General features: G+C 50.9%; 1 protein-coding gene across 17 annotated transcripts in view; it reads left to right on the plus strand.

Annotated features, from left to right (window-relative positions):
- MYT1L (myelin transcription factor 1 like) overlaps positions 1–25,083 on the plus strand; it is a 351,165-nt gene that overhangs the window by 12,880 nt on the left and 313,202 nt on the right. The window contains exon 1 of one of the 17 annotated variants that reach the window (XM_053924166.2): positions 24,535–24,572. The exons of the other annotated variants lie outside the window; for them this stretch is intronic. The gene's annotated coding sequence lies outside the window, so the exon portion shown is untranslated. Of the gene's footprint in view, positions 1–24,534; positions 24,573–25,083 lie in introns of those variants that run through there. 17 annotated transcript variants of the gene reach the window in all.

The raw sequence follows: 25,083 nt of genomic DNA on the forward strand, positions 1-25,083 counted from the left end.
CTCTGATCAAGGGGTCAGTATGACAAGGAAGACCACCAAGGTTGTGAGATTATAAGTGACTCGCTTATAATGCATAACATTCCACATATATTCAACTTTGAATAAGTTAGAAAGTATACTCAGCCCGTGATAAATATTCCAAATGTGGATATCGGCCACCCAGGAGTTCGCTTGCAGAATGTCTGCAAGGAGAAGTACAGCCAATGGCATTTCTCTTTGGTTCTTCATATCTTCGGAGGCCGACACACGCACGTTAAATCATTTGTTTTGGGGTCAAAGGCATCACTGAAGTGTTAGGGGTGCTGGTGGGGCACGCAGCATTAGAAGAATGGGCATGTATATAGGGGCGAAAGTAGTTTACAGCTGGGAGTGTGAGAAACACAGTGTATTCTCGTGTTATTATTTATTAATTATTGTAGCACTTTCCAAACAGCTGTAAACCTACTTTTGTCCCACCCAGGGTGCTCGGAACGCCAGCTCTAGCCTTCTCGCCCTCCAGCGCGGGCCCCGTCTCCCTCATGTCCTTCCCACCTGAGTTCCCCTTCAGCTCTCATTAGCGACCCTGCTTGCTCCTGCTCCTGATTTTCAGTTACCGAAGGGCAGGGCTAGGAGAACCGCTAATTACCCCCTTTGCTGCTTATTTGGGACTCTTCAGCATCAGAAACTCTCTGCCCGGTTCGACCCTGTCCCTTGGGTGGTACGCGCACCACAGGTCCTGGCTCCCCAAGGTCTTCAAAATGACTGACGATGCTAGAAACATCTCTCTTTCCACCAACTTCTAAAAGGGGGCTTTCACCCCCTAGTATACGTTGCAGTTATCTCTTCCCCTTTTTTGTCCTTTTCGCTTTCTAACTGAGGCCTTCTGTCCCTACGGAGCAGACAGTGATGGAAAGCCCACTCGAAAGCATCTGGGGTGGACGGACCTTCATCCAAGTCCAGCTCTCTGTCACTGGGGGACAAGGTTGCCCCTTCAGCCTCCCATGTCTCGGTGCCCTTGCTTAAAATGAGGTGACTGAGCTCCATGATTTCTCCTCCCCAGCTCCCACATTCCACAGCTCCGGAGCTGCCGCCCCCACGTGGCCCCGTCCCGAGGACGGTCACTGTAGGCAGTGCCCTGCCTGAGGGCAGCCCCTTGCTCCGTGTTTGGGGTTGCTCTGCAGAGAAGAGCAGGAAGGCAGCATAATACCAGCAGCTGGAGAATTCAGGGGAGGTGCTTTTTCGATGGATGGGTCTGATCTGGCTTTCCGGAAGCCCGCTGAATTGACACGCAGTTCATCTAACCCAAGGCTTCCTGGTCATGGAGGAAAATCACTGGACTGGGTATGAAACTCCAACGTGTAGCTGAAAATGAACTTTCTCTTCAGTGCTTCTCTCTCTGAATTTTATTTATTTTGCAACTTTGATTTTACTGCACTTTGGACAAGTCTTCTATTGTGCTTCCTATAGTGGCGGTCTGTCCTGATAGGCTCACAACCAGGTGCGTGTGGTGAGGGCTCTGTTACTGCTGCTTTGCTCCCCCCGACTCACCTGGCTGCAGGGGGGTCTCCTTCCCCTGCCATGAGGGGGGCAGGTGAAGTGTCTGTTGCAGGCGCCACTAAGCTCGATGCGGAGAGGAACAGCCCCGTGGGCTGTGCGTCTCACCTTCTCTGCAGGAAGCAGTGTTCAGGTGGTGGTCACAGCCAGCGTATGACAGGTTAATAGAAAGTCTTAGCAGCTAAAATTCCCAGCATTTAAAGTCTGTTACACAACCCATGTCCTACTTCTGGGAGCCTAAAGCAACCAAAGTGACAAGTTCTTGTGGGGACAAATAACCCCTGAGCTTTTGCCACAAGAACTGGTGGTATGTGGCCTTCACTAATTCAAACGAGCTGAGTTTGTCTTTGAAACAGTCCGGGGAAGTAGAGAAGACTGTTGAGCCCATCGTGGGGGAGGGGAGCAAGACAGAACCAAGCCCACGGGCAAGGTCAGGCAGCTCTCTCTGCACACCTGAGACACAGACTTCTCACCTGAAACACTGCAGCCTCCCCAGCTTGCTGTCAGCAAGGAGGCTCCTTGGGGAAAAGTTAAATGAAGATGTGCTTTATTTAATAAAACCATCTATTCTTTCAAGGGCTCAAAATGCCAATGTGTAATTTTTAAGAGTTTGGGAACTGCTTCTCACACCCAAACCAAGGAAGAGGTGCCGTGAGAGCAACAGAGCCGTGTGCCCGTGTGCAGGTGAAGGGGGCGGAGAGAGACGTGGAAGAGTGGAGGGCGCAGCAGGAAGGAGATCACCAGGAGAAAATCCACAGGCAATAAGAGGTACGTTTAAGACGTACGATTGGGCTATTCCTCATTCTAATTTAAAGTGGGTGCTGTAAACTCATGCTTTCAGAAGATGAAAGTTCAGTTGTGTTAAGTGATAAGTACCCTTATTCTCCTTCACCCAAGTACAAACTCTTTATATATTCATTACATTGACATACAAATGAGAACAGACTGCCAGGGAAACCCCGCGATAAAGGAAGTAACAACCAACACTTGTTTAGAATTTGCACTGAGTCCCTTACTCGTAGGTTACACCATGAAAAGCCCACGGGAATCTATAGGTTTGTGGGTACTGTTATTATCTCGATAATCACAAAAAGACAAAATAGCATGACTGTTAAAGAGTTCAGGTTATTAACACTGTAGTGTGCTGTTTAAGGAAACAAAGCCCAGGGTGAAGCTTCTGTCAGGCGAGAGTGTGAACTGGTGGTCTGCTGCCGCTGTGGTGGGCGCTGGCTTGGCCGATGGCCGGGGCTCTGGATGGACGCAGAGCCCCTGGTGGGAGGTCTGCGGGGCCAGCATGAAGCTGGGCCTGAGGCCTACTGCTTGCCCTTGGACCTGAAAGTCTAGTTGAGAACACAACATACAAACATGGGAAAGGTTCAATAGCAACAAGCAAACGAAACAACCCTGATGGACATCGAGCCACCAGAGGAAGCGTTGGGTGCTCCTTGGTGGTCACCGGCTGTCCGGCACGCAGCACACCCATGATGGGGACTTGAAGGGCACCCCATTCCTGCACAGCAGGTGGCCTGTGTGGTTCACAAGTGGGGGGGGCGATTCCTAAAAAGGCATGTGCTTTGGAAGTGTGGGGCACTTCCAAAAACACAGGGCAGCCTGTGTGAATGTCACCGCAGTGAACGTAGTAGATGATCGCGGTGTCTGGACCGTCCCGGCCGCACACCATTGCAGCGGGTGGTGTGCGTTCTCTTACCCGTGGTCTGTGCGTGGGCTCTCGTGGCCCTGGGGAGTCGTGCGTATAGATAAGTGGGAGGCAGTTCTGTTTTGGAAACTGTTAATAGTTTGCTTTTTACAAAGTTCTCAAAACTACATCATTTCATTCTATGGTCTAAATACCTGTAAGACAAGGGGTTTATTATTTTTACTAGATGATTAACAAAAATATTAAATACTTTTAATTTTGAAATAGTCATGAATAATTTCATGCATTTTCTCATAAAACAGTTATAAATACTAAGCGAACAATGGGAATAGTTAGTTCTTCTTTGCTCTGGAATTATGCAAGTAGGGATCTCTCCTTCTTCCACAGACAGGTGCGATGCCGAGACAAGCGTGTCGGGAGCCCCATGTCACAGGAAGCGCAGAGTCCAGGCATGTCTCTAAGAGTGTGTGTGACGATAAATAAGCCGTCCAGTTCAGGCTTCTCTGTGGCTTCCTGCGAGTCACAGCTCACGCCCCCGTGTAAGATCAAATTTACACGTGACTCCAAGAAGGTGCAGTGTGCCCGAAAGGGAAACTGTCAGTGATGGTTCTCACTTACGTTGTCTCGTGACCGACCGGCACTGCGTGGTGAGCCACAGCCCTGACACTCACACAGCGAAGAGGCCATTGTCCCCACTCCAAAGGTGGCTCCAACACCAGCTGCGACATCAAGAAGCGTTATCTTTCCTGTAGTGGCTCTTTCAGGAAAAATTTCCACCTTTCCACTTTCTTACACTTTCTTATTTTCCCCAAGCTATTTATTTTAAATTGATTTACAAACCTAAACCACGCTTAACTAAAGCCTTATCCAGAAGGTCAGTTCTCACTGAAATGAGCTGGGGGTTATTTCTCCCGAGCTCCAGGCCCTCTGCAGAGAGCTGGTCCCACCTTGCTGGCTCCACCCGCCTCCCCCCAGCGAAGGCATCCTCGCCCAGGAGCTTGTGCAAAGGGCCTGTGCACGCTGATTGTGCTCCCTTTCCGGAGCTTCATTTTTATGTCAGCTGAGATTCTCAGAAAATGATGGGCTAAGTGATATCAGCTTTGATTTTTTAAATATAAAAATGCTATTACTGTGCCACAGACACTGACAAAAACCTACCCATTCCTGCCCTTCCCTCGTGGAGGCACCAGAGGCAGTCAAGTAGGACAGGAGCCCTCAGCACAGGGGAGCTCCGAGAGGCACGTAACACATCTGTACTGATCATGTCCTCGGTTCACTGCCGACCCAAGTCCTTACTTTTTTCCTCCACACCCTGGCAGCCGCAATTTCTGCTGCTTCTGGTCTGTTAGTGCTTGTCCAGCAATGGCCCCTCAACCATGAGCTTGCTTGCCAAGGAGCCAAGAAAGGTTCTCCTGTCTGCACTCTTCCTCCCCTTCTTCCTCGTCGCCCTCTCAGCTGGCTTCTGGCCAGAAGCTCCCCTTGCCCCACTTCTGGGTGTCCGCGGCGTCCTGGCAGGCCCTCCCACGCACGACGTGTGGGGAAATGCCCTTGAAGCAGTGAGCACGCTCCCTGCCGTCCTTGGTGAACTGAAGGCAGGCTTTGTCTCTATCTCCACAGGATCTAAAAATAGGAAGAATGGGTAAGGGCTGAAACTCTCAAAAAGCCACCAGGAGTGAAAATCCTTAGTAAGCCTCAGAAGCGGTATGCTCTGGAGGCGCGGCAGGTGCGGGGACTATTTTGCGGTGCTAGTTCTCAGTGTCAGGGGCGGGAACCACCTGGCGGGACAGCAGAGGCAGAACAGTCTGGGTCCTGACATAAGTGGGGTGACTTCACAGGGGTGGGGTGCCAGCCCTTGCCACGTGCTTGTGGCTCCCCTGGGATCCCATCCTTTCCTAAGTTCCCATCCCGAGCCCCAGTGGGCAAGGCAGCCTTCCCAGCGGGGTCCCAGAATGCATCTCCCCTGACTATGCACCTGAGCCCGTTGCCACCAAGCTGCATGGCCTCACACACACAGTTAGATGCTGCAGTCCTTGTAGCTGAGCGTCGTGATTCATGCGCATCCCAGGCAGAGACATGAGCTCACCGAGGCCCAGCCACTGCAAGGAGATGCTCTTGGAATCGCAAAGAGCTGGGGCCCACCTATGAATCAGCACAGCTGCTGCCCTCCCCATGCTGGGCTTCGCAGAGCCTGGCTGGGCTGTCGTGGTGATGGAGTCCCAGGCCAAAGAGTCACACGTTTCTGGGAGAGCGCATCTGCTCTCGGGTCCTTTCACAAGGTGACGCCTCTGGGAGGTCTCCACCTGCCCACACTGTGTGTTCACTCGGACCAGGCTTCTTCAGGGTGAGGACCAAGGGCAGACACATGGCCTCCTTTGTCTGCTCCTGTCCCAGAGCCCGACCTGTGGGAGTGAGGATGCTGGGGGCCTGGCCTCCATCCAGCAGGCTCTACTCCAGACTCCCAGCTCAAGCGCTACAGCCCGAGCAGGGCCCCCAAGTGGTGGGCCTCAGCAAGTTTGCCCTCATTCCCTGGGTGGTCATACCTGGGACTTCATTTAACCACAGGAAGGCCGTGCTAGGGCTCCCTCGTGCACCACCTGAGACCGACATCTCTGTGCATCTCACCTCTCACGACCCCTTTCCGTGCTGCGGAAGGCGCATGGGAGCAGACTGATTAGAGGAGGCAGAGCAGTCACCTAATCCAGGCGGCTGGGCCACATCCTTGTCTGGATTCATCAGCCCGGAAGGCACAGGTTGGAGACAGGCATGTGTGTGACGTGGTCTGCGGGAACCTGCCATGTGGCACATGTCTTGGTGCTCACAGCCCGTCGGCTGGGATTTGCCGTCAGCCGCCTTTTCTGATTCTTGCGTGATCTTGGTTATGAAAATCTTAAGTTCCTCCCTTGGCATCGGTAGTCTCAAAATCTGACCCCACTGGCCAAGTTCAGACCAGGGTTCTGAGCGCGATGAGGGGGCTGTAGCGGCATGAGGTGAGACATCAGCCTTTCGGGGTTTGACCCAGTGGGTACAATGTGTCCACAGATGGGATGCAGTGGGAAGTTTCTCCTCTCTTCTATTCTTTTATTTGCTCATTCCTGGTTTCTGGCGTTAGGTAGCGGAATTTTGCTGTAAGCCCCCTTGCAGCCGACAGTTGTTCATATGACTGTTCTTCATTCCATTCCTTCAAAACCCTCCATCGGGGTAGATGCTGCGGGTTCTAGGAAAATGAGTCAGATCCACCCTCTGCTCTCAGAAATTTTGTGGACCTGTAGAGAAGAGAAAATGAATGTATAAAAGGCCATAGTATGGTTTGGGATTTGGCACAAATGGTAAAGAACCATAAATTAAATGTTAGGGTTTTCTCGAAGGAGGGAGAGACAGTTGGGGAAGGCTGGGTGGAGTGACCCGCAAAGGTCACATCTGGGACAACCCTAGGAGGAAAAGGAGGATTGCAGCCGATGGGTACAGACCAGGGAGAGGTTCAGGCAGGGAAAATGAGGCGAGAAAACCCCTAGGAAAGAGAGCACACGTGCCTTTTTAGGGGATGGCGTGGGGACCCTGTTGGTGCGAGAACGGGCATTTCCCGAGACGTGGCGGAGAGCAGGCCTGACGCACTGGCCGGCAGGTGGCAGAGGGTCACAGTGTCACACTCGCAAGAGTCCCCGCAGGCCGAGATCATGACTTTGTCCTCCAGATAATGGGAAATTACGGAAGGTTTGTGTGCGGTTGAGTGACAAGACCAGAGCTATTCTTTGGGATAATTAACCTGGCAGCCAATCAGTGGCTACTTCCTGCCAATTCTGTCGCTAAAATAGCTCTCCCAACTGTTTCATCCCTTCAGTCCTCTCCCGCTGCTTCCGAGGAGACTGTCATTATCTTTCTGCTGGACGGGGACAGTAGCCTCAAGTGCTGCCCCCCCCTTTTACCCCCCACACAAGCACACACTCCACATTCTGTTTTCAGATTGATGATTCCAAGCACAGCTTCAGCGTGTTTTTGTGCTCACACAGCACCAGGGTCTTCCTCTGTCCTGGGACTTAACCTGAACACCTTGCCCAGCGTTCAAGGAAACCCCGACCCGCTCTCATCTGCCTTTTGCCCCTGCGCTGCCCTCGTTCACGTCAGGTGGTCCCTGCAGTGAGGAGTTGACTATCCCCGGTTCACGGTTCTGGGTCCTTTACACCATCCCCGCCCACTGCCGTGGCCTGCCCTGTGTCCATGCAAACACCCGCTGTCACTGTTTACCCTTCGAGGGCTGGTTCGAATGCACTTCTCCAGGAAGCCTTCTAACTCCCTCCAGAGGACATCCAGCCCTCTCCCCTGCCCCTGCCCCCCATCCTTGTCATGGGCCACCTTGCACATGCAGTGGTTTATGTAACAGTGGGGCCGCCCCTGGGAGGCTGTGACATCCCGCTCTTCATGAGCATCTATTCCTATGCAAACGGCGGGCGTGCTGGTGCCCAGTAACTCTGTGGATGTGAAGAGAGACCGGTGGGCAAAGATGGAATGTAGCCACTTCTTCGTGGCTGTTGGCATGACCAATACACCGTCTTCTGGGAGGACCTTGCAGGTCCCAGAATTTGTGTCCTGCTTCAATGGGAATGTCTTTATCCTGAATGTGATCATTTTGTTATGGTCTGTGTGAGGCTGCACCCTTCATATATGGAAACAGGCATGTTGTCCCCACGTGGAAAGAATTTTACAAGGTGCTTAGGGTACGTGAACCATGCATGTGCTCCCACTGTGTCCCGAATCACCGGGGGACTTCCTGTGAAATGATGTCGCCTCTGACCTGCCTGAGTAAAAATTTCATCAGTCAGAAGTCCAGACTCCAATGTGAGAACCTTGGCCTTCCACACACTTTACTTTCCTTCACCTACTTATGCGGATGAGTGTATTCTACCTCATTCGGGCCATTTGGTACCACTTAAAAATAAACAGTTGTATGTCTGCCACTTGAGTTCAAGCGACTGAGAAGGACCCTTGAAAACTCAGACTCCTAGGTCTCATTCACAGCAATTGATGGGTGCTCGGAAGGACGTTGAATTGGACTCCTTTGGGAAGGAAAAGTTTTCCTTTTCCTCAATTTCTCCTCCCAGGAAGCAGGAACTAGGATGAAGCAAGGAGGAGTCTGAGATGCAGAATTTTGGGAGGCTCGCTCTCCCAGGGGGGGTCACTCAGCAGAGGGGCCCCTGTCTTCCTCCGGAGAAGTGTTGCCACTCTGATTCTAAAAAGAAGTGGGACAGACGGGCCCTGGGCCTCAGAGAAGTCATCGTTGAGGAACAGGTGCCATCTGACATCCTGACGAGCTCTGTGGGCAGTCTCTTCTTGTGGCAACGAGGGACGCTCCATGCTGTATGACAATCTCGAACACGAAAAATTATTTCAGCAATTTAAATAGTGTGGCTATGCTGGATTAAACTGATTGGGGGGATAGATATTTAGAAATTGTACTTTATTTCTGTATATTTTAACCCAAAAGTTGGTTAAAGGGATTCATGTTAGCCTCTGACGCAGGGATGCGAGGAATTGGTGTGGTCCAGTACAATGAGGCGTGCGTGTTCTTTCCACTCTGCCTGCGGTCTGAATGGCAGCTGGCCACGTCCCTTCTGTTTCCTGTCCGGGCTCTGCTGCCATGGTGACGGTTTCATAGATGGCTCCGGGCTGTGTGATGTAGACCTGCAACCTTCATACTCATGGCTACCTCGTCTCCAGCACTGGTCTGCCTTTCAGAGGGCACAGAGAGAGCTCTGCCCGCCTGCGCACTGCAGCCACACAGACACAAACAGCTAACTTGCCCCATGAAACTCCTTCTCCAGGAGTGAGCCAAAAGGATTAAAAGATTAAAAATAGAAAAGAAAAGAGGAACTTCGTGCTTATGACTAAATACAAGTGGAGAGGATGAGGAAGATCATTAGCGCATGAAGCACAGAGGGGACACTGGGTGGGCGCTGTGGAGGCTGAGATCTCAGTTGCCCCGTCCTGCTGACCCGCCGTCCACTACGGAGCGGCCCCTGCTCTCACTCCGACAGCTCGTGCTGCCTCTGCCGCTCCTCCCCAGTGTTCAGTCACCTACGCTTCTACGGTGCTTATTAATGACCGTGTTCCTTTCCTGCCCAAAACCGGGTTGTTTCTCCTTAGGAATGTGCCTTATGCCTTCAAGGTATTAATTGCTACCAAAAGGATTTCCCAGTGCCTGACACAGATGAAAAGATGAAAGGTGTCAGTAGATACTTGTTTGATTATTAGTCTGATTTGGGATACACATTGTTCATATTTTGTTAAATCAAATATGGCTGTGCCTTCGTAGTTGACCTTTTGGTGTCTTTTCGTTTCCTGCTTCTATATAATCTCAATTCATATTTTTGTTCTTGGATGAGAGTGTGTCCAAGAGATACCGCCGACGAGAAATGGGAAAAAGGAAACCTGCAGCTGGGGCGACAGTGTGTGTGAGTTGGGACCCTGCAGTGGTTCCAGGTGAGAGGCCTCCTCTGTGGGCGACGGCGCTCAGGAGAATTCCTGAGGGGGTAGATTACTTCATACCTGGCTCTCCTGAGAAGTGAGGTGACAAATATTTTCACTGGTGATGCTGTGTATTACTCCTATGGCCATGGACTCTGTTGATTTTCAGACAAGCTGGGTTTGGGTTTCGTTTGGTTTGTAAAACCCGCTCTTGGCCTCCAGAGCAAATAAATCCTCTCAACATGGAATGCTCTGAGAGGCCCTCTCCAACGTGGCTGGCTGGGGACAGTCCCAACACGGTCCGCAGAGCACCGCGTGCGCTCCTTCAGCAGGAACAACTCCATGGGCCTTGCAACCTGCAGCTGAAGGCCGGGGTCCTCCCCCTTGCCCAGGCCTCACTGAAGGTGGTGTGTTCCTTAGGAAACAGCAGCATTTGATTTTCAAGTTTTGACTACATTGCTCTTTATCACATTTTGGTAAACAAGTCAGTTGACAGGGATCTACTGAGCCCCCCATCGGTGCTGAGGAGGGACAGGTGTCTTGAGGTTGTGGAGAACCGACGTGACAATGGTGAGTGGAAGAGCAGGCGCCACTGGGAGAACACAGAGCCCCCAGGTTCACCTGCGAGTGGAAACCAAGCGCTCAGACCGGTGCCGTTCTAGTGTCAGCTCGTGTGCTTTTCACAAACCACCTCTCACTTCACATCCCGTCTGCACCTTTAAAACCAAGCATAATATAAAGACATGTTTATCAAGGTTATTGGAAGGATAAAATCAGATGATTTTGTGAAATGTGAAAGGCGTTTCACAAACTCTGTTACTATGACGATGGCTATTCTTTTAAAATCATATTTAACCTAGAATTAAGGGTTGAGCCCAATTGCTCACTCTCTGGCAAATAGTAGATGCTGAGTAAATATAGGTTGAATAATTTATTGAATGAATAAAAACAAAGACATGTACTTACCTAAAAGGGGCTCAATAATGATTATTATTCAGGGACATTCACAAAGTCCCAGAAGTCACAAGTGCTTTTGCTTTTTCATTAAAGCAAAAAGTCTGATTCTTTAAAGCAGTCTGCTGCTCAAGGACTTTGTTCATACATCAAATAATCATCACATATCACCATGTCTATAACCTAATTAATAACCTGGGTTTCAGCAAAGTTTTAGATGAGACAAAGGAGCCCATTTAAATCCTTCAAGAGTTGCAGGATTTGATCAGGTTTCCACTTTTGGTTCGGTCCCCGCCATCTGGGCGCACAAAGCTGCCTGTCTTCCAGGGAGGGAACAGCTCATTGTTCGTTGTGAGCAGACATCAGCTCCAGGAATGTGCATAAATCAGCATGTTCAGTGGCAGGCACAGTCATTGCGATTTGACATCTCAGTCAAGTTTGTCTTGAAGTCTGGCAAAAATAGAAGTACAGCAACCCCTCCTCCTCCCCATTTCAAAGGGAAAGTGGTCCCATGTTTCCAAAGCTCACCTTCTATAGATGAGCAAATTCACAGGAAGGAGCAAGCCAAGACTACTTGTGTGGGTTTGTTTTCATCAACGGGCGCAAAACGTGCGGGACGTTCAGACAACACTTACCGACTAGTAAGTTCAGGGGTCACTCGTTTGTTCAGTCCACTAACATTCAGCCTCGAGTCTGCCTGCACACCCGTGTGCAGAGTTCGCTTCTGCGCCAGTACCCCGCCACGCTGCATGTTTGTGAAAATAACGGCACAGCCATCTAGTGTCCCCCACACTGGGACGTGCGTTTCCTGCAATGGCTATGGAATGTGGATGTTGATGCATTTAACGGTAACTGATGGAAGGAGCATCGGCCTGTCACGAATGTGACTTTTGGAGTAGACAGAGGGCCGTTGGTGGGCCTGACACGTCACACCGTTTTTATTTATTTCCTGTCAACAGGACACAGTCCATACTGGCACACGATACATATTCACGATTTTCGCTTGGCCGTGATCACATGAACTAGTATTTGGCTGCTGTGGTGGGTCTCCATGATATTTCCATAGCTGGATTTTCAAGTAAAGGAAAACATTACAATGGCTATATTCCCCAGCCCTTCCACTTTGGTTCCACGCTCTGCTATAACCAAGTGTGGGGACAGCACCTAGCACAGAGTGGGGCTCAGACATGGGAGTTGGATATTTGCTAATAAAGTGATGAAGAATAAATTTACAGGTGAAATGGGGCGTATCAGAATTTGAAAAGTTTTCAGCATGTCTGTTTGAAATTAAGTTTGCTGATACATAGAGAAAGGCAAACAGATAGAGACATGGGTGTGCAGAGACTAGGAAGCCGAAAAGGGAGCCAGGCTAGTGAGAGGGACATGGGGCTGGCAGGGGGCGGGGCTCAGGGCTCCAGGCCAGAGGCTGATGCAGACGTGCTTCCCACGTGGCCTTCAGACAGCCTGGAAGGGCGAACTGGCGCCTGGTCCAGCCCTGCGGCTGTGACCCTCCGTGACTGGACACTGTTCCAGCACTGTGGGAGCAGCGGGTGGCCCGCGGGGTGCTCCGGGAGCAGAAGGCCTGGCCGGGCTCCCACGGCCCTTGCTCTCGTTCCCGTAAGATGCACAGATAGGTCACTGCTCTGGGCTGCGTCCTGAGGAGAAGCGGACTCAGGCAGGTCATCTCTCTACCAGTCCTCTGAGGATTAGTGCCAGTGGTCCAGAGTGCTCAGCCCCCTCCAGGCCACTCCCTTACTGGGAAGGGAACAGCTTGTCATGCGGAGAGAGGCGCCTCGCTGGAAGCACATCGCCCCTGCGGGGTGCAGGTGGCCGGTAACCCTGCGGTCCGAGCACCCCAGTGGTCTTGTGTGACCTCCAGCCGACCCCTCAGGCTGAGGGCTGACTGCTGGAAGTGGCACACTGTGCGGCCCAGGGACTCCCGAGGACACAAGGGAAGGAGGGGTGTCTGTGTGCTGTAACAAGTGACAGGGGCCCGAGGGCAGTGGAAGGGAAATCCCCCCGACATGTCAAGGAGAAAGAGCGTGCTTTCTATGTGTCTGTTAGAATGCTGAGACGCCGGCTCAGTTTTGCTCCCCGTCATTTCCAAACGGTTGGTGTGCCCAGAAAAGGGCAATTTCTGTGAAAGAACCCGAGTTTCCGAGGAGGGTCAGCCCTCTTTCCCGGTGCCTCTGATGGGAAAGCACGAGCACCGGCCCAGTGTCCACAATGACACCCCAGCTCGGCCAGGTGACCCCGCCCAGGCACCACTCCCAAACCATTGACACACCAGGCAGTATTGATTTCTTCCCTTTGCTTTCAAGTTAATTAAAAGGACACACTGCCTCAGGAAGCTGGTGAAAAGTCATGTAGCGCCAAACCATGATTTAGGGACCAGACCGGGAAAGGCCTGGACAGCTGGGTGTTTACAGACCTTTTTGAGCAAGCCAGTCTGGGCGCTGTGCGTGGGGGACACTGCCCAGCAGTAAAGGGGGTGAGTCAGCATCTCCAAAGCTGAAGACACGCAGATGATAAGCCGCTCGAGGTTTGAAGTTCCCACTGTCGCTGATCATCACTGTGCTTTACTTAGAAAGAAGTACACCTGGGATGCACTGGGAGCCCTGGTGGGCGCGGGCGGCAGTTTCCTGCGGCTGCACCAGGATGCAAGGGGACCTCCCTCCCCCAGGGCAGACCTGGGTGCTGCCTCCACCCCTGCCCTACACCCAGCTCTGGGCCCTGGAGCCTGTGGGTGGACAAGAATGCTGCTGGGCCCAGATGCAGCCCCCTTCCTCACCAGCCCCACAGAAAGAGTCCCACTGGTAAGCTCACGGCATGGCATGAGGTCCCTTCTCGCCCGACAGGGGCCCCTCCTGGTGATGCATGGGCAGAGATAGATTGTGAGGATTCCAGCCACCTCTGTAACGTGGTGGAGCCACTTTTCCCACCAGCCCATGGCTGTTCTGCCTCAGAAAGGTGTGTTGTGTCAGGTCCTGGGAGCGGGACCGGTGCTCCTGGTGTCTGGAACACGCCATGCCCCTTTCCAGGAGCACAGGGTGTTCCTGGCCCGAGCCAGACGTGGCTGCCTAGCCTGCACAGTGTGCAGCCTGAGCGGACTGCGGGGTGGGCCGCCGTAGGGGATAGAGCGTGTGTCGGGTGTGCTGTGGCTCAGTGTTAGGATTTCAGAACAATGCTGCGACGGGTGACAGCTTCCCCATAAGTGCCCCACGTCCCCGAATGCTCGCTGCCTTCCTCCACCCCTCCCAGAACCGAGGTTTCAGCGTCGGTAACCAACCTGAAGGTGTTCGGTTTTGAAACACAGAGGAGTATTTACTCACATTAAGGATTTTTGGCTTTTTTTTTTTTTTAAGGTAAACCTTTAATTTGAAAGTTTACAAAACTTTGTACTATTATAGTTTGTTTCTTAGTTGCAGCTAGCAAATTATTACTGCAGAGTCAGTAACCATACCCCCTTCATGAGGGCTCCCTTGGTAAATCCCACCCCCCTTACGCTGCACTGAATTAGCTCACATCTGATTGTTTATTGCACAGCTTTTCACCGGGGTTTTTTTTTTTTTTTTGTACTTCTATTTTGCATCCTCAGAAAGAGCTAAGACCTTTGGGCAAAAGATCTCAGCTCTCCCAGCATGTCCCATCGTCCATGGACATCAGCGAGCACAGGTCAGCAGCAGGCACATAATAGTTACCAAAAAAATGTGCGTGTGCCAGCGGGTGCGGAAGTCAGGTGTGCCCACTCATATTTCTGGCCGGAATTAAGAGCTGGGCCTAATCACAGATCAATTTGGTCCTCACAGCTCACAATGACTAATTGCTAGGATACGTGGGTGACCAAATAAGCCAAGAATATTTTACGAGTGTTTGCCTCCCTTAGTTTCCACCCAGAGCCACCCGGCCTACCCAGGCTTCCTCATCAGGCCTCTCTCCGGGCCGTGGGAACGTGGCAGTGGAGTGAACGTGGGGAGGAATGAGGTACACTGAAACGTTCGATGCCTTTTTGGGGAGTGGTAGGGTTTTTAAACGTTACCGTTGTGGTAAGAACACTTAACATGAAATTAACCTCTTTAATTTTCAAGTGCACGACAGAGTATTGTTCACTGGAAAATTAATGTTGCCCACTTGGTCTCCAGAACTTATTAATCTTGCTCAACTGAACTGTGGACGGCGCCCCTCCCCCAGCCCCGGTACCACTGTTCTGCCGTCTCCAAGAGCTTGACTGTTGCTGACAGCGCGAGCACGTGCGGCCACGCGGCAGTTTTCTTTCTTTGTCTGGCTTATTTCACTCAGCACGACACTCTGCAGGCTCATCCGGTTGTCACTCATGTCAGGATCTTCTTTCCTGAAGTCTGAGTAGTATCCCACTGTGCGCATAACCACATCTCCCTTATCCATTCTTCCATCCGCGGGCACTTACGCTGTTCCCGTATCTTGGCTGTTGTGAACAGTGCTGTAAAGAACACAGGCGTACAGGTATCTTTTTGAGTTCATGATTTTAATTCCTTTGTATAAATACCCAGAAGTAGGACTGTGGGATCACATGGTAATTTTTAAAACATTTTTGGGGGACTCTCCATACTGTTCTGTAGTGGCTACACAACTTTATAATCTCAACAGTGTACTAGAGGTCCCTTTTCTCCACATCCTTGCCAACACTTGTTGTTTGTTGGTTTATTGATGATAGGTGTGAAGTGACACCTCACTGAGGTTTTAACTTGCATTTCTCTGATGATTAGTGATGTTGGACATCTTTTCACATACTTGTCAGACATTTCTATGTCATCTTTGGAGAAAAGCCTACTCAAGTCCTTTGCCCAGTTTTTAACTCTGTTACTTGGGTGTTTTTGCTATTGAGTTGTAGGAATTCTTTATATATTATACGCAGTCACCCCTGATATGTTTGCAAATGTTTTCTCCCATTCTGTAGGTTGCCTTTCACTACGTTTCCTTTGATGGGCAGAAGTTTTTGGTTTGATGTAGCCCCACTTGTCTACTTTTGCTTTTGTTGCTTAATATTGTTAAAATGTTCATACTACACAAAGCAATCTAAAGAGTCAACGTAATCTCTATCAAAATCCCAATGGCATTTTTTTACAATAGAACAAAACCACCCTAAAATCATGAGGAAACACAAAACACCCCAGAGAGCCAAAGCAATCGATAAAGAACGCCACACTTCCTGACTTAAAAATATGTAATATAATCAATATAGTTGAAGCGTCCACATTACTGAAAGCAATGTACAAATTTAATGCAATCCCCATCAAAATCCAAGTGTCATTTTTTAAAAGAAATAGAACAAAAAGTCATCAGATTTCTATGGAGCCACACAACACTCTGAATAGCCAAAGCAACCCTGAGGAAAAAGGAAGCTGGAAGTGTCACATTGCCTGACTCAAACTGTACTACGGATCAGCAACACTCAAAGCAGCTGGCAGAAAAACAGACACACAGACCAATGGGACAAAACCGAGAGCCCAGAACTAAAACCAAAGGCATACGGGCAAGTAATTTTTGGCAAAGGAGCCCTAAACACGCAGTGCTGAAAAGAAAGCCTCTTCAATAAATGGTCCTGGGAACACTGGAAAGCCACATGCAAAAAGCGGAGCTAGACTACAGTTTGTCCCCATGTACAAAAATCAATTCCAAGTGGATCAAAGACCGAAACACCGGATCTGGAACAGTGACTTCCACAGAAGAAAACACAGGCTCTAAACTCACAGACCTCGGTCTTAGAGAAGATTTTATGAATTTGACCCCAAAAGTAAGGGACGTAAAGGCAAAAATATAAATGAAAGGGACTATATCAAACTAAAAAGCTTCTGCACAGCAAAAGAAATCAACAACAAAACGAAAAGGCAACCAGCCGTCTGGGAGATGATATTTGCAACAACAGCTCTGACAAGAGGTTAATATCCAAAATATATAAAAAATTCATAAAACTCAACACCAAACGAACAATCCAATTAAAAAATGGGCAGAGGACCTGAATGGACACCTCTCCCAAGAAGACATACAAATGGCCACCAGATATATGAAAAGATACTCAAGTTCACTGGCTATTACGGAAATGCAAATAAAAAATACAATGAGATATCACTGCACACCTGTTAGAACAGTGATTATCAACAAGGCAAGTAATCACAAGTGTTGGAGAGGTTGTGGAGAAAAAAGAGCCCTCATTCACTTCCGGTGGGAATGCAACTGGTGCAGCCACTGTGGAAAACAGTATCGAGGCTCCTCAGAAAATTAAGGATAGAGCTTTCATGTGACCCAGCAATCCATCTTCTGTGTATCCACCTGAAAAACTCAAAACCATGCATTTGCAAAGATATATGCACCTGTGTGTTCACTGCAGCATCATTCACGTTGGCCAACACATGGAAGCAACCACGTGTCCTGCAGTGCAGGGCTGGATAAAGAAGATATGGTACGTACACATGAGGGACCCCCCAAAAACTGGAATTATCTTCTGGAGGGTGGGCCCCTTGTAGTGCAGGATTCCCCTACTATGTGAGTGTTCTAGAAACCCATCTGTATCCGTGGACCAGCTGTCGTCGTTGTGAGAGGCTGCACTGGGCTTCAGTGAATTATTTTTTTGAAGACTCTTTCAATGGGTTTGCCCATTTCATGATGGGTGATTTACGAGTGCACCTGCCCACACAACTCTGAGTGTTCAGCAGTTTTTACCAAAAATGGCATGACCTCCATGCTGCAACCCCCAATTCACCCAATCGCACCCCAAGTGACTTTTTTGTTTCCCTGGATGGAAAAAGTCCTCAGAGGGAAACACTTTGCCGATGTGGACGAGGCGAAACAGAAACGGCAGAAGCACTGAAAGGCATCGAAATCGACAAGTTCAAACACTGGTCTGAGCAGCGGAAAAAAGGTCTCGATAGGTGTATTGCATCAAATGAGAGTACTCTGAAGGTGACTGAAGTTTAAACATGTAAGAATATACAATTTTTTATAAATAAGGTCTGGGTTTTTGGGGTCCCTGCCATACAATGGAATACTTAGCCATAAGAAAGCATGAAGTGCTGCCATTTGCGACATGTATGGATCTTGAGATTATTATTTTACGCAAAATCAGTCAGAAAAAGTTAAGAACCATTGGCTTCACTCATACATGGGATATAAAACTAATTCATAGAGACAGACAACAATATAATGGCTACTAGAGGGAAGGGGTTAGGGGATAGTAAAATGTAAAGGGAGCCTAAATAAGTAAATACACACAGACACACACACATTTCCAGCTATAGGAATTAAAACAACGCAGCGCTGGCCTAGACAGACGTCTAGAGCGGTGAGAACAGTACAGGAAAACCCTTCTCTACGCTGTCAATTGATTTTTGACAAGGGTGGCAAGAATACTCAATGGGGAAAAGACAGTTTCTTAAACAACGTGCTGGAAAACCTGGATATCTGCATGCGGAAGAATGGAACCGGGCCCTTACACCATGCACAAAGTCAACTCAGAACGAATTAAAGCCTTACACTTAAACTGTGAAACTGCAAAACTTTTAGAAGAAAAATAGGTGAAAGTCTTCATGACATTGGTGTTGGTCATGATTTCTCAGAATGGCTCTGCTTTACTAAAATTTGGGGCCCGTTTTTGTGACCTTAGATGGCTCTTGAAGTCATTAGCTTTATTTTTCTGGCCGTCCTTCCTTGCTGGGAAAGTGCTCATGTGGTAATAGGGAGGAGGAGGAGGAAGACAACATTTCATTTTGTGTAAAAGGATGCATTTGTTCTTCTTGAGAAATTCCCGAAACCCTCCCTGGAGCTAATGCCTTTATGCACACTGAGTAGTGCATGTGGCTGCTGGTGTGGTGGGAGGGGAGAATGGAGACATATGAAAGGGACTGAATGTTATGAATTTTAAAACCTGTCTCTGGGGGAAAATTAACAGGAATGCCATGACCCATCTGCGGAACAGCATGCACTTGGTGGGAGCCTTTTTCACTGGTGATGGACCAGTGGATTCTGCCCTGTCCAAAGCACTCTGCCAGGTGGCCATACGCCACGGTGTACCTGGCGCAGTCCAGGTTTATATCTGATGTCCAGGTGTCCCATCCAGTTTAATGTTTGTCCCAAACAAGGTGCCACAGTCATGTCACCCTATAGTCAGCACGTTTGAATGCAAATTTCAAGATGCTTCTACCTTGAGCCCAGCAGGAAAAATGACTCAGAAGGCATTGCTAGGACACTGGGGCTTCTGTTACTTCACTGAGGGGCCTACGGGAAGCAGAGCAGCAGAGAAAACCCGCAGAACTAACGTGCCTTGGACAGGGGGTGTGCATATTGTGCCCAGCTGAACCTTGCAGGGAAGCAGATATTTGCATTCCTGCTGGCCTGCCCTGAAAGTGTCCATACTGCATGTAGTTCCAGTGGGCCCTGAGCGATCTCCCAGACTGGTGGCAGAACACCTGAGCGGGGACTCTGGCTTCCCCGACGCTGGCCGCCCAGCTAAGGCACGGCAGTTGTTTTCCTTTGCGGCAGGCTGACGGCTGTGGCCTGAGGAGCCTGTGGGGAGGCCCGAAGCCCTGCACACACTGGGTTAGGCACAGTGATGCTCTCCCCTCTTAATGACTTGCCGATGAAGAGGTGAAGCTTGCTCCTGATGCCACTGATTGTGGGTTCCTTCAGACTGAGGCCAGCCACCTGCTTCCTTCTGTAGCGTGAAACACTGAGCTGTGCCTTCGGACACCGCAGGGACAGCACCTGTGTCGCCCAGCAGTTGTCTCTGTACTTTTGTCCCCGCTGATCTCCTTACCTTGACACTGACAGGCCCTAGAGGCCTCATTTCCACTCCCGTTTACCCCTTCCTTTCCTCCTCGAGTTAATGATGTTAGTGAGACGGCATTTCTAGAAAAAAGAAAACGTCTGCTTCACTGCTGGAATATTGACATAAAAAATCACAAACCATATATACTCAAAAAACGCATCCCAATGTTAATCACAAAGCTTATTTTTAATTTCTTAACCAATGGGGGAAAGCCCTCCAAATGGAGTATTTGCCATGAATCATGTCCTTTCTCTTAAAAAAAAAATCATCTAAATGGGAATAGTAACAGTTTCCTGAACAGGACAAGCGTTCTTCACTGGAGAATTGGTCTCTTCCCCGAGTAACATTTTCTTCCATTTGCTTTTAAGAGGTACTGTTTCCTTTTGCCTCTCAAATAGGTGGTTTTTTTTTTTTTTTCCAGGAGCAGTGACAGGTCATTTACTTGTATTTCAGGTGATTTTTATATCAGAACTTCTTTAATCACTCAAGTTTCCTTCTGACTAATTCTGGCTCAGTTACAGGCACCTCCTGGAAAAAAACAAAATCAAATCTTCTGTGTTTTCTCTATTTAACCTACTGGGTTTTTTTAACGTACATGTGGCCTTGAATTTCTTGATTCTATATATTTGGACTGCCACCCCTTTGAAATAAACTGATGTTGAGGACAGAAAGTTTGTTTCTGTCTCTTCCTGTCACTTTCTCCCTGGCGACATCCACATCTGCCCGACTTTCCTTTCCCCATAGTGTAAGGCATCCCCGTGTTGGGCAAGCATCTTGGCTAGATAGCGGAAGAAACTCTCTGATGTTTGTGGTGTTGCTGCACGTCGTTGACCAAATGGGTGATGCACCGCAGATAAAACAGTTTTCAAGATACTTCAGCGTGGATGGCCATCATCCTGGTCTCCAATGCAGCACGACTCCAATTCCGTCTGACTCACATTCAGGCTTTGGAGCTCTGCGCCTGACTCCCGCCACGTCTACCATTTCTCTTTTCTGATTTCGTATATATCGACTCCAAAGACCTCAGCACTTACATCGCAGGCTCTTCGGACAGAGAGAGACGTGGCGTAGATTTCGTGTGGTTCAGTATGTCTCCTAATTCAGGAACGCCCCCCCAAAACATGGCCGGCGGGCGCTCAGCTGCCGCTCCAGCCTCTGCCTGCATGCCTGCCGCGATGGGGCGATCACATCACTGCCGGGCGCACTCGGCGGATCGGGTGCCCGGACGCGGGTGCCGCGGTCCCGGAACGCCAGCTGCTGGAGGACGGCCCGTGTGCGCAGGTGCAGATCCGGTACCGGGACCCAGACGCAGCGAGGGCCCCTCTAGCACGCGGCGGAGGGCTGCGCACGTGTGACTGTTCCCACGGCAGCTGCTAACCACTTTCTTACGCGCGGCGCCGGGGGCCGGGGGGCCGGGAGCCCCCGGTTCCACCAGAGTGACGGCGGGTGCATATCTACGCATAGTGACAGTGCTTAGATGCCCTCCCCTCCCAACACCAGACAGACCACGTTAAGACCCTGTGGTCTCATTTGTAAGGCGGCAGTCACTGCGGTCTAACAGCCGTGTCCCTTCCCTTTCTGTCCCTGGTCGCGTGTCAGTGGCGCGGGCACTCCGCAGCTCCTTCAGCGGCCGCGCGGGTGCTGCAGAAAGCACGCTGACACGCTCGACCTTAGGAGGTGGTTTGCTGCGCCCTGGCCGACTCCACAGGGCCCGGGTGCTGGCCTCGGCGCTCCTGCGTGCCCCTAAAATGGAGCTACTGTTACTGTGCCACAAGGACACCCAGGTGTCGTGAGGCAAGGTGTCCAAGGGACCAGATCACTTGGAAATCTCCCGTCAGCTGCCATATCGCAAGCGACCACTGAGCATGCGGGCGTTGAGGTCGCCAACTCGTCCTGGCCGAGCCCTCACGCTGCCGTACACACTGGACAGTGGGAAGAGGCCTCGTGGCCACGTGCCTCTTCACTCATGCACCACCACTTCCGCCAGAAGCTGGTGCTGACAGGAAGTGATGTCGAAGCCCGCAGATTCCCGCCCCCTGCCCACCGGAAGTGTCCGAAGCGCCTAGGCTGCGATGAAGGAAGCGCAGACGGCACAGAGCTGGTTTGTGGGAGACGATCACCCACGTGTGTCGGTGCTGCATGCGCACCCTGTGTCTGCGGGAGCGCATGTCCCCTCGTGGGCGGCCCAGGCCCGGCTCTGCTTCCGGGCAGCGGCCAAGGGCGGCCTCGCGGGGAGCGCAGCCGTGTGCCGCCTCCTTCCTGCCTGCAGAATGGCGGCCCCCGTGGGCCTCGGCAACTCTCCCGCGTTCCCACCTGGGCGGGGACAGCCCCAGGTACTTACCGTGGGCCCGGTGCACGGCTTTGTTATCCCGGGTAGGAGGCTGAGCCTGCCCAGCTGTGGGAGCGCGCCTGGTCTGGGCGCACGGGCCTTCGCGTGCCCTGCCCCCACTCCCGGTCTCAGCGCCGAGGCCGCGTGCAGTGCGGCCTCGCACAGGACACCGGGAACGGCTTGGGCAGGGGAGCCGGGAGCTTCCCCAGCGGTCCCGCGTCCTTCCCTCGGTTCTGGGTGGTTGCGCGCAGACGTTCGGGGGTGGGGTCGCGAGCCCCACCCGAGAAGAGCCTGTCGCAGGAGGCCTGGAGGGCCGGCCGTCGACCCGAGGGCTGCTCGCCCGCGTGGAGCATCCGCCACTCCGCGGTGCGGGACCCTGCCACCTTTCTCAGGAAGCGGTTTACGCTCACACCGGAAACCCCTGGTTTCGCAGTCGGGAAACAGAAACACCCAAGAACACAACCCTTTCTCCGGTTTGTGGTCGTTCTCGCGTCCCGTGTGGCATCTGTGCCTTGTCCATAGTTCTGAGTTTAACTTCTCGGAGTTTTTCTCCAGTAGAAATAGAATTCACGTGCAGCGGTCCTTTCAGAATCGGGCCTTTTCTCTGTGTCTCCAGGTCGATTTTCCTCCTGGCCCGGCTGGGTGGCGGGGGGGGGGGGGGGGGGGGGGGCAGGTTTTACGGTTTTGACTTTCTCCGCGCACCATTGGGGGCGCCAGGTGAGCCGCGAAGTTCGAGCGCCGGGAGGTGGCGCCACCCCGACCGCAGCCCGCGGGCCCCGGCCCCGGCAGCGCGGTAGGGCCCCCGGGGAGGGCTTCGAGACGGTGGGAGAAACGGGCGGGGGGCGTGGAGGCTGAAGACCGGACATCGCGCGATCGGCGCGCGGTAGGGCCTGCAGGTTTTTCTCACGCGAAGCTGCACATCTGAAGCTTAGTTAGGGTTATCAGCCAGTGTCATCCCAGCACACCTGCTTTGAAAAAGAAGCAGTACTGAGGTCCGGGCCTCACTTAGACCCGTTAAGGCCCGGTGTCCGCGGGTGGGCGTCCCTGTGTTTTCGAAGCTCTCCAGGGGCTCTGGTGTGCAGCCGGGGCTGAGACCCCCCCCAGCTCCCCTCGCTCTGCCCGAGGATGAGCGGAGCAGCCCTGGCCAAACAGCGAGAGCAGAGAAAGCGGGGGCCAGCGCCCCGGAGCGCCCAGCCCGCGTCTGCCCTTGCGCACGCGAACCGTGCTCGGCCTGCAGCTGGGTGGGAGCTGGGGGCGCTCGGAGGTAGAGAATGTGACTAGAAGACAAGTTTCCAAAGGTTCTTGTTTTCCTGTTGAGGAAGTGGCTCCGAGAAAGGGCGCCCGGAGCGGGCAGAGGAGCCCTTCTGACCGCGCTGTAATTCGCAGTTGGGTGGCCGACAGCCATCCGGTGTCGGCCATTGTCGTGTGCGGTCCTCACGCGTGATGTTGCGATGGTAGGTTGCCAAGCCATTGGCAGAACAAAAACACCCGGCCTCCCACTGGGGATCCCAAAGCTGACTCGGGGAGGTCTTCCCCGGGGAGCAAATTTTCTTTCACTGCACACTTGCCCTTCTCCTCCCCTCCAGCTCCCGGGGCCCAGCTCCCGGGCCCCTGTGGGCTCTGGGGTTACAGCGGGGCTGTGTTTATGCCGTGACGCAGGTGAGCTTGGGGTTTGGGGATTGCTGACTCTGTGGGCAATTAATTGGATCTACATATAAATCTCATTTTTCATGTCACATGATACTAAGAAAGTCACATAATTTCTCCGATGTCAAGTGCTTTAAAATGTCAGACATGTGCTCGCTCCACTTGGAGAGATTTCCGTCGGTTCTTGCACCTGCCGGGGAGCCTCTGGCAGCCCAGTGCGACTCGGACGTCCCCCGCAGAGGATCCGAGTGCTGTCGCAACAGGGACGCGCGTGCCAGGTTAGCGCGGCGTCTGCTGGTGTGAGGGTCGGTGCTGACCTGGCCACAGGCCGTTGCTGTGTGTCCGTGCGCGGGAGGACGTTTGTGTTTACCGCCCACAGTCCTCCTCTTGCATGAGCTACAGCTCTTGAAATGAAACTAGAGTGGCCTGAAGAAAACACTGCATTTTGCCTCGTATAATGCGCACTTTTTGCCTAAATTTTTGAGGGAGAAATAAGGATGCACATTATACATGGGTAGTACTAATTTCATATCCATGTAAGTGTTTCTAATTTTTTTGTTTATGCTCATGTGTTAAAAGTATAACTCTAGAAAGCAATAATGATATTCATATGCAAAATAATACCCTGGAATATGATAACCAGTTTTGTTTCTAAATACAAATAAGTAAAAAATTGAATTAAAAAATTAAAACAATAGTTTTTTTTTCCTGAAAGTTTGGGCCAAAAATCTGGGTGTGCAGTACACATACGAGTGCACCACACGGTAATAAGCAAATGGGCCATTTTTTAAAATTAAGAATATGAGCAGCTAACTATACTATCATCATTCTTGAAGTGTGGGTGGGAAATAGTATAAGCCTGAAGAATATGTGTATGAATAAACAGAAGTACAAAAGAAGAGTACTTTCAGGCTAATCTACCTAAAAGGTCCAATCAGTCTGCCAGCAGGAGACAGAATATGCCCTCATGAGCCAGGCAGTGGTACCTCCAGGGTGTTCTTAGCGCTAAGGAACCACGTAGTCACCCTTTCTGAGGTTCAGGCTCACTCTGCTGTCAGCGGAGGGTTCTGTTGGGCAGACAAGTGTCCCCATGGGCTCCTTCAGGGGATAGGGGACCTCAGCTTGCCTCTGCATCAAGAGCCACAGAAACCTGCATGAAAACAAATGAATAGGCCTGGAGCTTTTATCTACAGGTAGAAAGTTTTTTACTTATCTAAGTGAAAATAACTTTTGTTATTAACTAATTTTGATTTAGGAAGCTATCAGTTTTAAAATTAGACCAAATCATGTATCTAATGAGAAATCTGGTTTCCATTTGAGGAAGGCTATAGAAGAGGTCAAGTAAACATATCAGCATGTCTGTGTATCTAGCAGAGAGTTCTTGAAGTCGAGCCCTCAGTTCTGACGTCACTTGTCTTGACTCTCGAGCGTGTCTTGTTCCCAGATTGGTCCCTAATGGTAGACAGCCTGGTGCAGGAGTTGTAGTTGCATCGCTGTTACTGTTTCCATGGAGAGCTCAGCACTTTTCTTCTGTGCAAAAGTGGTGATATTGATGTATAAATAACTAGGGCTTTATTGGCTTAAAAGACAATATGAAGTAACTATCAGGTAACTAGAGTATTTACCTAAATTCAAAGACCAACTTCCTGAACTTACTGAAAACTAAATGTTAATTGTCAAGGTCAGAAGGAATCTTAAAGATTA

The sequence above is a fragment of the Desmodus rotundus genome, chromosome 5 (genome assembly GCF_022682495.2).
Source record: "Desmodus rotundus isolate HL8 chromosome 5, HLdesRot8A.1, whole genome shotgun sequence".
NCBI classification, from domain to species: Eukaryota; Metazoa; Chordata; class Mammalia; order Chiroptera; family Phyllostomidae; genus Desmodus; species Desmodus rotundus.